This window comes from Meriones unguiculatus, chromosome 10 (genome assembly GCF_030254825.1).
Source record: "Meriones unguiculatus strain TT.TT164.6M chromosome 10, Bangor_MerUng_6.1, whole genome shotgun sequence".
In the NCBI taxonomy this organism is placed as follows: domain Eukaryota; kingdom Metazoa; phylum Chordata; class Mammalia; order Rodentia; family Muridae; genus Meriones; species Meriones unguiculatus.
The window spans coordinates 87,474,953-87,490,818 of NC_083358.1; positions in this window are offsets into that span (position 1 = coordinate 87,474,953).

Sequence of the window (15,866 nt, forward strand, 5' to 3'; positions counted from 1 at the left end):
ACGTTTAGAAGACTATTTTTGAAAACAAACAAAAGTGCCATTCCAAGCAACAATGACAGTGATTATTGTTGAAAAGAAGACTAGGGGAGTTATAACACTTTCTCTGATCCCACAGCTAATAAGTGCTCTCAGATTTTTAACACTAACATCCATGTCCAGAACCACTGTGCAATACCACCTTAATATCAATTATATCAGAATTATATATTGTAATGTTACCGTAGTTGTCAGCTTTCGCTCAGTTCGCTCACACCACATACACCAATAAAGCCTCTGCGATTCAGGAATTGTGACTCATGAAGAAATTTCATATTCTAATTGAAATATCTGTTCCTCCTTTTGGGTTCCCAACTTTGTACAGTGTAAAGTTCCTAGCTAATATATTTCTCTGACAAATACAATAAAGTATGTACATTGTTCTACCTGGAAATCTTTAAATTATCTCTTTAGTCTTTCAGCAGACAATTTACAAGTGACAGGCAACATATTTCATTATCTTTATGTTTGAAATAACTTTGAAAAGAGAGGAGAGGGGTGTTTGACATTACTGTAATCAATTCTGTCAGAAATATTATTGGATTTACTTGATTTTGTGAACAATCATTTTTCATTGTTATTCTGAGTTTTCTCAGATGTTTTATAGCAGGCTAACATAAATAGTAAAATACGCTTCACTAAGACATGTGTTGAAAAAATAATGAGGAGATGGTCTTTCTACCAAACGTGGTTTGGAAAACCGTGATGGTCTCTTTTTATAGCAAAGAGGCAGGTGTCTCCAGGTGTCAGCAGGCTAGCACAGACTCTACTCTGCAGTACCCATAAGGGCAGTCTGGGGTGTGAGAGCACATACGACTGCTGGGTCTTATTAGGTTCAAGGGGTTCAGGAAGAAATCATATCCTATGTATACTGAAAAATGTAACCTACATAACTGTGAGAAAGTCAAGCCCTGACAAGTTTATTATTATTATTAATATTATTATTATTATTATTATCCCTGTTCTCCCAGTCTCACCCTCTCTCCCACATCTCCTCTCCCCTATTCCGCAATATAGAGGAGCGCCTCTACCCGGACAGCCCTGCTCATCTATTCACATGAAGACTGTGTTGACTTCCTCCCCTGTGGCCTGATAGGGAAGTCCCATCAGGGGGAAGTGATCAAATAGCAGTCAACATATTCCATGTCACAGATATCCCCTACTCACTTAACTAATGGACCAATAAGAAGCCTAAGATGCCCATCAGACTTATCTTCTTGGGGTCTGTTCACTATAGTATATCTATCCTGTACTACATGATTAAACTTCTCTTATAATTGAGTATATACCATGTGTATCTTTCTAGGTCTGTGTTATGTCACTCAGGATGATCTTTTTTAGTTCTATCCATCTGCCTACACATTTCATGATTTCCTTGTTTTTAATGGCTGAGTAGTATCCCATTGTGTAAATGTACCTCAGTTTCTTTATCTATTCTTTGGTTGAGGGACATTTAATTTGTTTCCAGTTTCTGGCTGTTGTGAATAAAGCTGCTATGCATATGGTTGAGTAAATGTCCATATTGTATGGTGGAGCATCTTTTGGGTGTATGCCCAGGAGTGGTATAGCAGGGTCTTGAGGTATGGCTATGCCCAGTTTTCTGAGAAAGTGCCAGATTGATTTTTAAAGTGGTTGTACAAGTTTATACTTCCTCCAGCAATGGAGGAATGTTCCCCTTTCTCCACATCCTTGTCAGCATGTGTTGTCACTTGAGTTTTTGAACTTAGCCATTTTGATAGGTGTAAGATAGCAATAAAAACTGCATGGTACTAGCATAGAAATAGGCTGGTTGATCAATGGAATTGAATCCAAGACCCAGAAATAAACCCCCACACTTATGCACATCTGATTTTTGACAAAGGAGCTAAAACCATAAAGTGGAAAAAAGTGTCTTCAACAAATGGTGCTGGTCAAACTGGATGTCTGCAAGTAGAAAAATGCAAATAGATCCATATTTATCACCCTGCACAAAACTCAAGCCCAAGTGGATCAAAGATCTCAACATAAATCCAGGTACACTGAATCCACTAGAGAAGAAAGTGGGGAAGAGCCTTGAACTCACTGGCACAGGAGATAACATTCTGAGAAGAACACCAACAGTACAGGCTCTAAGATCTACAGTTAATAAATGTAACCTCCTGAAACTGAAAAGCTTCTGTAAAGCAAAGAGCATTATCAATAGAACAAAAAGGCAGTTTACAGCTTTGGAAAAAATCTTTACAAACCCTACATTTGACAGAGGGCTAATATCCAGAATATACAAAGAACTCAAGAAATTAAACACACACACACACACACACACCCCAAATAATTCATGGGATATAGTGCTAAACAGAGAATTTTCAACGGAAGAATCTTGAATGGTGGAGAAGAACTTAAAGAAATGCTCAACTTGAAGTTTTTTTTATTTTTTTTCATACGAGTCTTTGACTTGCTTGGTTCAAGTTACACCAAGGTACTTTATATCTTTTGTGGCTATTATGAAGGGTATTGTTTCCCAAATTTCTTTCTCAGCCCAGTTTTCTTTTGTATACAGGTAGGCTACTGTTTTTTTGTTTTGTTTTGTTTTGAGTTAGTTTTGTATCCAGCCACTTTGTGGAAGGCATTTATCAGCTGTAGGAGTTTCCTGGTAGAATTTTGGGGTCATTCATGTATACTATCATATCATCTGCAAATAGTGATACTTCAGCTTCTTCCTTTCTGATTTGAATCAACTTTATCTTTTTTAATTGTCTTATTGCTCTAGCAAGGACTTCGAGAACTGTGTTGATGAGATATGGAGAGAATGAGCAGCCTTGACGTGTCCCTGATGTCAGTGGGGTTGATTTAAGTTCCTCTCCGTTGAGTTTGATGTTGGCTATAGGCTTACAGTATGTTGCCTTCCCTATGTTTAGGTATGTGCCTTGTATCCCTGATCTCTCCAGGACTTTAAACATGAACAAATGTTGGATTTTTATCACATGCATTTTCAGCATCTAAAGAGATGATCATGTGGAAGGGGACAAGGGTAAGAGGGATGGAGGATGGGACTGAGGGAGTTGAGGGAGGGGGCTTCAATTGTAATATATATGAATAAATTGTGAAGAAAAAACCAAAAATAATTAAAAAAAGAAATGCTCAGCTTCCTTAGTCATCAGGGAAATGCAAATAAAAATGACTATGAGATTCCATCTTACAAGTTTTAATCAGTCCATATTGCCACTGATTTGAAAAGTCTTGCTCAAATTCGGTGCTTTATTGGATTAAAATAAAATCTCTGTGTGAGATTTCACTTTTTTTCCTAGTTGTCACTGACTTGTTGCCTTTCTCATGGGGAATTAAGGTTGATCAAGGCACTGAGCAGGTATCCATATGGCAGGTAGCCAGCTATGACCTATGTTAATCATGACTTGGAAAATTCAAGGTAAACTGCAAAGCCAATTCTCTCTTTATGGAGGTAAAGGGAATTTGCTTTTATTCCCAGGCTAAGTTCAGGATTAGAGTACATCCATAAAATGTAATAGTGATCATCACCCGTCCTTAGATGACTCTTACCTTTATAGAGCTCATCTTACTTGGTTTTCTAAATAAAGAAACACACGCTCATACATGTGAAGAGAATCTGACAGGAGCCTTTGACCTAGATCAAGAAAGACACAGATTATCCTTGTTTTCCATAGTCTGGGATCTGAAAACTAAGAACCTAATAAAATGCTCTGTTTCTCAGGGAGGAGACAGAAAAGCTGACACTACGGGGATCTCTGGGATGTTTTATTTTTTACTTTAAATCTAAACTAGAAAGTGAGATGAACTTGCATTTCTCTTGTTCTTATGTGTTTTCTTTTTTAATCTGCTCCAAGCTGTTCTGTAGGTCCTTTGGAGTAGTGTGTGTGTGTGTGTGTGTGTGTGTGTGTGTGTGACTGGTTTATGTGTCTAGAGTTTGTGTGACATATATATTTTTATAAAATAAGGTATATTGTCAAGATTACTTAGGGCAGATCTTAAGTGAAAATTTGTTTTAATAAACACCAAAAGGAAATTGTGAGCTCTTTTGATCCCTCAACTAATATTGAGTTATTTTTATTATTTAATATATTTGGCCTTCATTTGTAGTTTCTCAGGAGGGGGAAATATAGCAGTGACTTTGCTGTTTTTACATTTCAATGGTCCAGTATATAGTAGGGAGCTCACATTCAACAGGATATGGCTGAATGTTTATGCATTTGAATCATAGAACTCTTCTGAAGAAGACAAGTTGCTTCCTTTCAGGTATGGCTAGCTAGCCAAACTTAGCAAACGTATATATGATACAGTTATCCTGGGAAGTATCATAACTGACTATAACTCAGAGTGAGCCCATCAGGCTGTGAGTACTTCCAAAGAATTTGATGATCTGCTCTACTCTGACTGGTATCAGGTACCAAGTTGTCACTCAGTCATTAAGCAGAGGGTTTTTATATAGCCAGCTCCATTTCGGAAGATTTGGGAGAGTTATACAGCCAAAGGCTGCTTTCAAGAGCCATGTAAAAATCAAGACACTCAGCTTTCTGCATGTGGTAAGGAATAGTATTAAATGCCAAAACAACCCCAGGCAATAGAGATGGAAAACAAAAAGAACCTGAGAAATAGAAAATAATCATGTCAAGGTTCAGTAAAGAAGCCTTTACTGCAAAGGAGGTGTAACTTGAAAGAGTCCTTTAAAGATTGGCTTAGCAAAGACTAGAGAGACTAGAAGAAGAAGAAGAAGAAGAAACAAAAAGGGAACCAAATGGACAGAGAATACAGTCTTTGAGAGGATAACAGAAACAGTCAGGGGTTAGGATGACTGAAAATGACTTGCCCATCAAAAGTAATTCAGTCTTGGTTTACTGATCGTCTTTCAAATTTTGGGTCCAGATTGAGGAAGTTATCACACATGAGGTCCCTAGCCTGCTATAGCTGTCCTTGCCTGTGTTTATCACCACGCCATCCCCTTCCATTAGAAATCCATATATAGGGTATGCTATGCAGAAGAAAGGGAATCTGTTCTTCTGGTCCCCCTGCTGTGGACCACTATGGTCAGATGACCAATGGCACATGATTTCATTCTAGGATTAGTCAGAAAAGATAGAGCACATGTCTATGGACTGCTGCCTCAATATTATATTTTAGATGGTTCAGTCAGAGCTGTTACATTTGGCAGCATTCCTTGTTAGCATTTGATAAACAATTATTGCCAAATGTTAGCAAGGAAACCTGCCAAATGTTACAGCTCAGATTTAACTGCAGGGGAAAAAATGCAGTTTGAAAAAGCCTTTTGCTACTGAGCTGCTGTCTGGTATGCCAGCTCTGAAGCTGCAGGGGACCCCGGTTGGGACAAATCGTTGAGTATGAAGGTATAGGGCTTTTTGCCAGCAGTTCTGGATTCCCCTCTGAAGTTATGTATTAGTTGACACCTGTTGGTTTCAAAGTAATAAATTTGGGGCAAATCATTTCTTGTGAATACTCTGGTGTAGTGCCTCTACCTACACTCTGTGTTGGTTACACCCCTTTCCTGTCATTTTATGCCTGTGGGTGAAGCTATAGATCATTAGATCATGTAGTCTCAGTAATTATCTATTGGGACTGATGTTTCCCAGCAGCTGTTGTAATTGCTATCACAGTTCCCCCAGGACATGAGTTGCCGCCTTTTTCTTCTACGTTTTCCTTTCTTGGTTTAATAATAAGAAAAATATACCAAGTTGAAAATTATCCATACATTTTCTTTTGTGATAGCTCATTTACCAGCCCTGTAAATAATGAATGTAGTTTTGCTGGGTATGATGACACACACATTGTAATTATATCACTATAGATATGCAAGTGGAGGACCATAGGTTTGGGGCTGACCTGAAATACATGTGGAAACCCTCTTTCAAAGATAAAACAAAACCAAACAAAACAAGTGGAAACAATACCAGGCAACCAAATAAACAATAACAATGAAAACAGAACACGTATTATGGTGGGCACAGATTTTAATGCACTTAGGCAAGTTCCGGATATTTGATTAAAATACATAAATTAAACATAAAGCCTTGGTATGATCAGGCACGGGAGTTTGTGTCCTGGTGTTTGTAGAGCATTGTTGTTATCTTATCTTTGTCTTAGGTGTTTTGTTGAGATTTACATCTGTGTTGAATTTGTGGATAGCTTAAACATTAAGGAGTGACAAATAATGAGATACATTCAAAGTGAGAAAAAGTAAGAGAAATGGCAAGGGAAACAGGAACTGAAAAATCTATTTAATAAAAATTGAGAGAAAAAATTGACTTTCATGTTCAGAAACCCATAGGCTGGATATAAAGCATGTTCATATTTTTTTTTCCTCCGAGATCTAACCTCCCAGTGGTATGGTAGAAGCCATTTAATAAAAAAGCTAAAGATTTGCTTTCCTAAGACACTTTTTCCAAAGAGTTGGAAAGCAATATCTTATCATGTTCTGGCCCATGAGATGCACCAATACGTGACCTTAAATCAGACGTTTCTGATTCCTGAAGCAGACAGACAGAGGACATTTGTTCTGCAAAAGAGATTTGGAAAATCAGCTTCAGTGTGTTCAGTTGAGCTATTCAGCGTTTGAAGCAGTAGGAACCAGGTGCCTGAGGTCAGGCATGTCAATATTAGTCATGACATTGATTCTTTTCAACCTCTCTGCTATTACTATTTGCCATTACTCCATTACTAATTTTTTTTAATTCAAGCCTTTATGTTTGTCTTCCTACAAGTTAAGCCACCTTTAATGTCTTTTTATGACCTTAAATTTTTTTTCTTCAATATATATATTCATATATATGATACACACACCTAAATATATTCTATATAGAAATGGGGAAATTGTAGATTTATTTATTTATTTGCTATTTATACAGCATTCTACCTGCACGTGTGCCTGCACACCAAAAGAGGGCAACAGATCACAGTATAGATGGTGGTGAGCCACTATGTGGTGGCTGGGAATTGAACTCAGAAACTCTGGAAGAGCAGTCAGTGCTCTTAACCTTTGAGTCACCTCTGCAGCCCCTAAATATTTTTTAATATTTTATTTTCCTATTTTTAACTATTTGTACACTGGGTGTCTGTATTGGTGTGCCCATGAGTGTAAGCGCCCATAGAGGTCATATCTCTGAAGAGCAGCAGGTCCATGTCTTTGTAGGAGTGCTGGAAATCGAACTCTGGTCCTTTGCAAAAGCAGCCAGAGCTCCTACCCACTGAGCCAACACTCCTGGAACATTTCTTAATTTCAGGGGAAATGTTAGTTTGAGATATGCAAGCCATAATAATGATAAGAACATGACTTAAAATCACACCCTTGGCCAAAATGCAAAGACTTACAGATGAATGTAGAGAGAAAGGGTATCTTCTCATGTTTTCTTATAAATATAAGGGAAGATCATCTGGGAAAATTTTGACTCCTGAACTGAACAGAGAGAAACCTTGAACTGTCCACCCCCCTCCCCAAACCCAGGAATGGGAACTGCCTAAAGAAAATTAATGACTGTGACAAGAGACACAAACAGAGTTCAGGATGATCAGCTGATGTGGTTATTTAAACACAAACCGAAGCAGCTTTCTTTAATTTCAGGGTTTAAGCTGCAAGCTCATAGAAAACAGAATTCATGGCTAATTTAGGTTTAGAATTACTTGATACACTTAATTGAAGAGAAATTTAAAAAAATAAATAAATAAAAAGGAGGGGCTAGATTCTCCAGTTCTGAAAATACAACCTAGGACAGGCTGCATTTGAAGAAACAAAGTGAAAATTAGTAAGACAGAAATTTGAATGGAATAAAGGAACTTACTTAGGTGTAAGAAACCTTCTGATGAGATGCCAATGTATGGATGTTTTTATTCCTTCAGACTAAGAGGGATTCTGGAAGATAGCAAGATAGGAAGATTTGATTAGCTGAAGTAAAGGCAGCAATCAGCGGAAAAGGGTCAAAGCTAAACCTTGTTAGAAGTCTGGATTCCTGTCTGAAGCCGGAAGGAATTTTTCCTATAGGAGAAATGATTAACAGGCTCTTCTAGCTATTTCTGCTGCCCAACATCTTAGTGATGTGGATTCTTTGAAAACAGTGGAGCCCTTTTCCATCTTGGTGTGCTTACCCTGGGGTCTGAGATTAGCTAAGGCCATTCAAAGGTAACCCAAGCTAGCAACTTCATAGTTAGTTGTCTCACATTTAAAAAGAAAAAAAGAAGAAAAGAAAAAAATAATAATGAAACTAAGACTGGGAGTGAGTGGAGCTGCTGAGACAGATTTTGTTAAAGGAAAGGTTACAAAGAGCTCAAGAGAGTTTGAAGACCCCCAGGGAAGGAATACTAGTATTGCATCGTGGGTGGGTGGGACCTTATGGATCTTATGACTGGAACTGGAGACTGCTGTAATCTTTATTGATATTGTTGTTTGTTTGTACATGGCTTGTTGAGCCAGTAAAGAATCCACATAATCCACAACCTTGGCTCCCTCAGCCCAAGCAGAAATGTAGTTGTTTGCTCATTTAGGAACTGGGCACACCTATGCTACATGAATAACTCATGATGCACTGTGCACGCTCCTTTTCATGGCTAAAGGGAGCCAGCTCTCGTCACGTTAGCAGACAGTGCTTTAGGAACTACCGCTTCAGCGGGAAATGTGTTCAGAGGAACACAGATAGGTCCTCAACAAACCTAACGTAGAAAAACAGCATAAACAAGTTCACCTAATCGAAATCTCTACTCAAATAACTCACTTTGGACGTTTCTAGACAGTTTGTGCAATGCTGTAAGTGACTTAGAACCTAATTCCTTCATAAAATGTTCTCCCCTTTTTTGGAGCGAACCATTGATAAAGTGTTTCTGAATCATAGAAACATGTTGCGAAGCGTTTGATGGCCTTTATTATCAGATTACACTCCATAGTGGTTATATTTCTTTACAGTTAAGAACATCCCATTTTCCTCATTTGACCAACCTGAAATGGTTTCTAGGTCTTTGGATATTATGAAAAGTATGAATGTTGAAGGTTTGACTTTGAGTGGATCTTTGCTGGTAAGATGGCACTGTTCCTCTTCATTCTCCTCTTGGGTCTCCTTGGTCTCCTAAACCCTATTCATTCATCCACATGTTGTTTCATTTTCTTCCGAATCCATTGACTCTACTGAGAATAGTCCCCTTTCTATTCTGTTCCATTGACATACTCCCCAAATATTTCTCAAGGAAGAAATATTTCTCTGTTGCTTTTTGATTACTGGTATCTTCACACTCAAAGACTTAAATATATTTTTTTCTCTTGCTGTAAATTTCAGAATATCAGGATGCTCCTTAGTTTGCATTCCTGTAGACTAGTGTGATAATTCACAAAGAATCCAATACACATTTTTGAATACATAGTTGTTTAACTCCAAGGCCCTAAATTGGCCACGTACCATGTTGCATAGCAAAGTGGGGATATGGTACTGATACATCTGAACACTGAGTGTCCAAGGGGATGCTTGCTGCTTTGCTTTCTTGTTCAGTGTTGGTTAATATGGTGGTTCTAGTTTGCTTATATTTTCCTCATATACGACTGCATTCCTGCTCTATTTTTACCTGATTTGCACTTAAGCCAAATATCCTCCATTCTCTGTTCCTAGCAACAGCAACCAACTCTGGCTAATTTAGTCAGAAAATAAAAGTAGTTGTTGAAAGGTGTTGTAGCGCTCACAGATGCAACTGGAAGCCTGGAATTTAGAAAACAGTCAGGAGCAGGGGAGGCGAGGCAGCTAGAAGCACAGCCAAAACCCTAGGGAACATCGACATTTAAATGGCAGATGGATGAAAGGAGTCCAAGTGAAATCAGAGGAGCCACATAGAGGCATAGAGAGAGGCATGGTAGTCTCAGAAGTAGACTAGAGACTAGAGCATTGCAGAAGGAGAATCCCAGCATTGACAGATGCAGCAGACACCTCAGCAAAGAGTTGGCCCGATGACCACTGTGCTGGGAGATCTCTGGCTTGTTGGTGAATGTGGGAGAGCATCTTCAGTCATGCTGTGAGGAAGGTAGCTTGGGTAGGGAGTTAAGATGGTATGCAGGGCAGGTTGAACTTTTGTGAATCTGGGGCAAAATTTTACAGATAAGTGTGTGTGAACTCACACAGATTTTTAGCTTTTTTCAACTCAAGAAACTCGAATGTTTCTTATAAATAGGGGAAAGGGAGAATTAGAGAAAGTGGATAGTTGATTTAAATGTGTTTGATAGGAGAAGGAAGGATGGATTTCATAGTTGTCAGTGGTAGTGACACTACAACTTCTGAGATTATAGAGGGGGCAAGTGACCAAATGATGTGAACCCACAGCCACTTTGTGGTTTTATGAATGAAAAGTCAGGAGAAACCACCTTTAGTGGTCTGGAGTCTTTTTTTTCCCACTCCAATGGAATTGAAAGGAAAAACAAGTCCATGAAGGGTCACTTGCCGAATGTTTTTTTTTTTTTTTTTTTTGGTTGGCTTTTTGGTTTATATATACCTGTTAAGCTGTGATAATTATTGAAGTTCACAATCATTGGAAATCACTTAAAGCTACCTGAATTGCCTTCATTCAGTCACATAACTAGTCTGGTGACCTACAAACTTCTTCTTCCTCCTGTAGGTAGGGAACTTAAAGAAAATACTTATGTTAATTTCCATCTGGCAGTCTAGAGATTGTTCTTGATCAGTACTTGCTTAATGTATTTATTTTCTTTTAGCTACTAGCTTTTTTGAGACAGGAATTCATAGAGTTCAGGATAGCCTTGAGATTCTTTTATGTTTTCCTAGAGGATTCTTAATTAGACTCTCCTAGCAAAATAACAATAATAACAAAACCAACCAACAAACCAGCCAACCAGCCAACCAACCAACCAGCCAAAGACAATCAAATGATTCTCCTGTCTCTACATTTCAGATGCTGGAATTGAGTCATATGACAGCACATCTAGTAATTTATTAATTTTAAATTTTACTGTCTTTAACCTAGTCTCTACATTTAAAATTTTAATGATATGATTTAAGTGGTCATATAAATCACATATTTAAACTACTAGGCAAGCTAGAGGTAGAAAAATTGTATGCATTTTTATAATACCCCAACTGGAATGTTTACATGATTCAACATGTGTTCTTCAGTTTTCTGCATGGCACTGATAACTCTCTGTGTTGTCTGAGAAATACTGCATTGCAAGTCTGTCTAATCGTGTGGGAACTCAAGAGCTGAACAAATCTATCATACAGAAGAGTAAGTTCATATTTGTTTTTGATCAGCAGATATGACTATGCAAAGTTCTTAGAGATAAACCAAGGGGCCTAACACCCTCACAGATCCTCAGGTTGGTAGGGGAAGACTCAATTCTCTAAATGACCAGTCTATTCCAATTACTCACCAAAGCAGGAGAGGGCAGGGTATGACTCTGGCTTCTGATCCAGCTCAGGTATGGCCACAAACTCCCTGCCTTGCCATTTCAACTAGCATAAAATCAGAAAAAGGTTGTGGTCCATGGGCTCATGTGGGCTGTCCACTGTGACTCACCAGCTCTAGGTTAGAATTAGACCAAATTTATGGACCAGAGACCTGGAGAGAAAGGAGGCTTGGCTGGCTGTAATTCTGTATCAGACCATTAGTGCTCTCTGTGGACTTGGCATGGGACTGTAAGACAGAATGTTTTCTTCATCATTTCAGTACTTATTTTAGGCCCTCTCCAAAAGGAACTTTGCATCTCCAGAGACAGAAGTAGAAGAATACCAGGAATCACAGTGAACTCTTCTTTGGCTTTGAAATCCAGATTTTGCATCTTTTTTATTACATTGCTTTCTACCTTAATATGAAAAAATCAGATGATGGGTCTAGTAGTATCTTCATATTTAGCAGAAATGTACATATATGTGGAGAGAGACCACTTTTGAGTATTGCAATGGTGTGCATGGCTTCACAGTATTATATTAGTAAATAAATAGACCAGAAATACAAATCTAATGCTAGAGTTTACTCCTTCTGATTTCTCATTCCCATGGATGGCTTTGGAGAGTAGCATTGAGTGGGTGCAAAAAATCTTAAACATTGGCTAAACATTTTCACTGAAAACATCTCTTCCAGTCTTAGATATTTGCATTGCAGTTTTAACGTTTATTTGTTTGTTTGTTTGTTTATTTAGTGTGCGTGCACACACATGGGTGTGTGTAGGCGTGCTTGCTGTAGCATGGAGGCCAGAGGACAACTCTGTGGGGTGCCACAGACTGATAAAACAGATTTGGACATACTATAGAATATCCCTAATGGTGTATGCATTGTGCTTATTAGAGTTGTCTAAAAATAAAGGCATATCTGTCCTTAACCTATCTCTGACCTGTTCTGGCTCTGAGTGATGTACTGTTCTGTTCCTCCTCTTCAGTCTGTTTCCTTGAAGGACTCTCTCAGCATAGAGCTTGGGTCCAATCATCTGGGTTTGGCTTCTGCCTCCTAAATATTCTTCCCTTTACTTCTCCTTTCTGTTTAAACACCTCTAGAAAGAAGTCACAATAGATTTTAATTAATTAATTATTTAATTTCTTTTTTTTTTTTTTTTTTGCTTTAAGTTTCTTGAGATCAAAGGGTGGCTTCCTCAAATAATCCAGAATTCTTGGAGTTTAGAATGCAATGTTTTCCAGCACTCATGTACAAGACAGAAGTTTTCCAGAAAAGGATACAAAAGTGCTCATCATTCTTCCTTTGGAGAAATTCCTCTATATAGAAAAGCTGAGAAAACACTTTTCCCTGATTTGCCAGAAGAGTGTTGGTTGTGCGCAGTGATGATGTTGGTTGTGCGCAGTGATGGACTCTAATGTTTGTGTGCAGGCACTGGAGTGCTAGCCCAGCCATGTGACCACTTCAGGCTGTGTTTTGGTGTTCTAGTAAGTGTGGTTATTAATAGCACCTACTCGTGAGGTTAAAAGATTAAAGCAGATGAGGCATACAAAGCACTTAGGCCTCTGAAGGGCACCATATATACTCAACAAATGCTAGCTTCTATTTCCATAATTTTTCCATGTATTGCCATAGGCTGCTGTTGCTCTACAGCAAGAATTTGCTTTTATTTCCCAATCCTTCCTAATGGGTGCTGTGTTTTATTTTTCAACTCAGTAAAGCTGTCTGAGATTTTGATGGGAAATATGTTAATCTCTCTCTGGTCCCCCAAATTATGCAAGGCCCCTTGGTGGCAGCAGCATCATCGCAAGCACGCAAAGACTCAACACACTCCTGGGTGTTCTCTCTTCACAGTGCAGAAAACCATAGCTCCAGACCCACTACGATTGTTGTTGTGGGGACAGAGTTTCTCTTCTCTCATACGGACAGGAAGCATCTGATTATTTTTTTTTTCTCTCTGGCACTTCTGATTTTTGGCGGTCAGAAACAGCAAATGATTTGAGTCTCCAAAGAGATGTGTGGCTATTTTCTTATAAGGCAGTGATTGATTATTTTATTGCACAATTTCATGTTGTGTATCTGACGTATATAAAACTATATCGTGGTACAGAATGTATCCCCAATGTATACGAAATCAGAACTATTATTCCGTCCCGGGTTCTGGTGTTAATAAACAAGCCATGAAGGCTTTGTTCAGGTAGTTTGCAGCATTGCTGAGTGCCTTGATGGAATTACAGGCTTATCCATTTACAGTCGAGGGCATATGATTCCTTTTATGTATTGTAATACCCTATAATGTAATGAGTATCGTTAATAAAGTGACAAAATAAAACTTGAATTACCACTTCAGGATGTGCTTTATTCAACCAGTAATACACTTTTTGGTCTTTTGTAGTTTCTCTCCTTTGAATTCATGGCTTGCTGCATTCAAACTGTGATATTAACACACCAGCCGAGCGTACCCTGTTGTGCCGTAAAGCCCTGGTAGTGAGGTGTCAAAGGGGGGAAAGCAAACATTATTCTCAACCAGAACCTGGAAAACGCTACTGAGATGCTCTAAAAGAAGATATGACTCTCATGAATAAGCAAATTTATTTACTACCCAGAAGCAACATTTCTATTTTTATGTTCGGGAAGGTTGGAATTCTATTTCCAGAGAAACACTCTATAAATCGTATATTTCAAAAATGAAACAACAAGATAACGTAATAGATTAGCCAACGTTAGATACTAAAAGGGTGGAGAGAAAGTTCTGAGGAGACTGAACAATATTGTATGTATAAGTCAATAAAAAAAATCCAATTTTCTTTTCCTTAGTTCCACTTGACGTTGCTGGCTGATTAGTCCAGGATTTCTTGTGAAACCAGTGTCTGTTTTTAGTTTGTTGGTTGTATGTTTGTTTTCCAAAGTGTGTTCTGTAATTCTCAAAGCACGTAGGATGCAGAAGAGATGTGACTCTGGTGTCAGGATGTCAGGTACAGAGAGCTTTACAAGTTCAGTTAAGGTACAAATGAACTTCCACAAAACAGTAGTCCAAGCAGCAGACACCCAGAATTTCAGAAGCGTGGTTCATGCAAAGTCACGAGGGGTGTCTTTGAGAGTCTGTGGTGCCCAGGGGCAAGAAGAAGTACGCACGTATAAAGTTTTCTATATTCAAGAAAGATTTTCTATAGAAAGTCTATGAAGGGATGACAGGCCTGGGTAGTCTTCATGAAGAAGGCTATTAAATTTTTTATGACTGAAATTTTGTTTCTCCTGTCATTTTTCTTTGGTGTATCAAATGAAAAAACAAACAAATGAAAAAGCTAGCTTAAGTTTTTCTGACTACCTCTGACATCATAATTTCTGCCCCAATTCAGGACACTTTTCAATAGCTAAATTGTTAAGCATGGCGTAGAGCAGGAATATAAATGAGGTAATTGAAAAGTGTGAAGAAGTAAATGAATTAGTGCCATTCATCTAAGAAACATAGATTAACATTAGGTCAAGCATTAGTGACAGTTTCTGCTCTCCAGATTGCTTTACATCAATTTTGCATAATTAGAAAGAACTTTTATCTGTAATATTGTTATCCTCAGACATAGATTTTCATGGAACATGTGAAATGTGACACTGGGGCACAGTCATAAATCATTTCACATCTTTGGAATTCTGACTGATGCTTGTTCATTGACAAAAATATCTAGTATGAATATGATGGTGACACTATCCATCATGAAACTTGAAATTTTAGTTATAGAATTATCTAAGTGTTTAAGTCCACATATTAGTATCCTAGAAGCTCCAAGACAAAGTGATGAAGAATCTTCAGGTGAAAACAAAGGGAAAATTTCAAAGAGCTGTTATTATGGAATTGCTGATTGATATGTTGGATGGCTGATTAATCTCTCTTTATTCTCTGAGCCAAAAGTATTTCTCATCTCAGTTCTTTTGTAGTCACATGTCTTTAAATTGGATGCTTGCAATTGTCATGCATGTCTGGAATAGCTCTTCTCTTGAATGGCATCAACTAGAGAAAACTTACCCCACATTTATGATACGTTACTGGCAACATATGCCAACTAACCAAAAAGAAATTTTGTGTTTATTGCTATGAAATTCACATGCTAAGGGGCATGGGATGTCCTAGAGCTAACTTATTATTTTTAAATGTGTTAAAATAATGCACACCATGAGCATTTCTTCAGTGTCTCTCTCCTTAAAGATATGCAAGGAATCAGGTATGAGTTATGTAGTTGACCACGGCCTCATACTCTTTCAGAATGTGTGAGCAATTACACGTGAGCAAACTCACGCAATGCAGATCTCACTACATTGAATTAAAATGTTTTTTCTCATACTTTAGCCACCTCATGTACAATACTTTGGGCCCTACTGGTGTGCAGCTATTAAAAATCTCCAAAAGGGTTTAAAGCTGTCTTTATGTAGAGGAAAAATTAGGG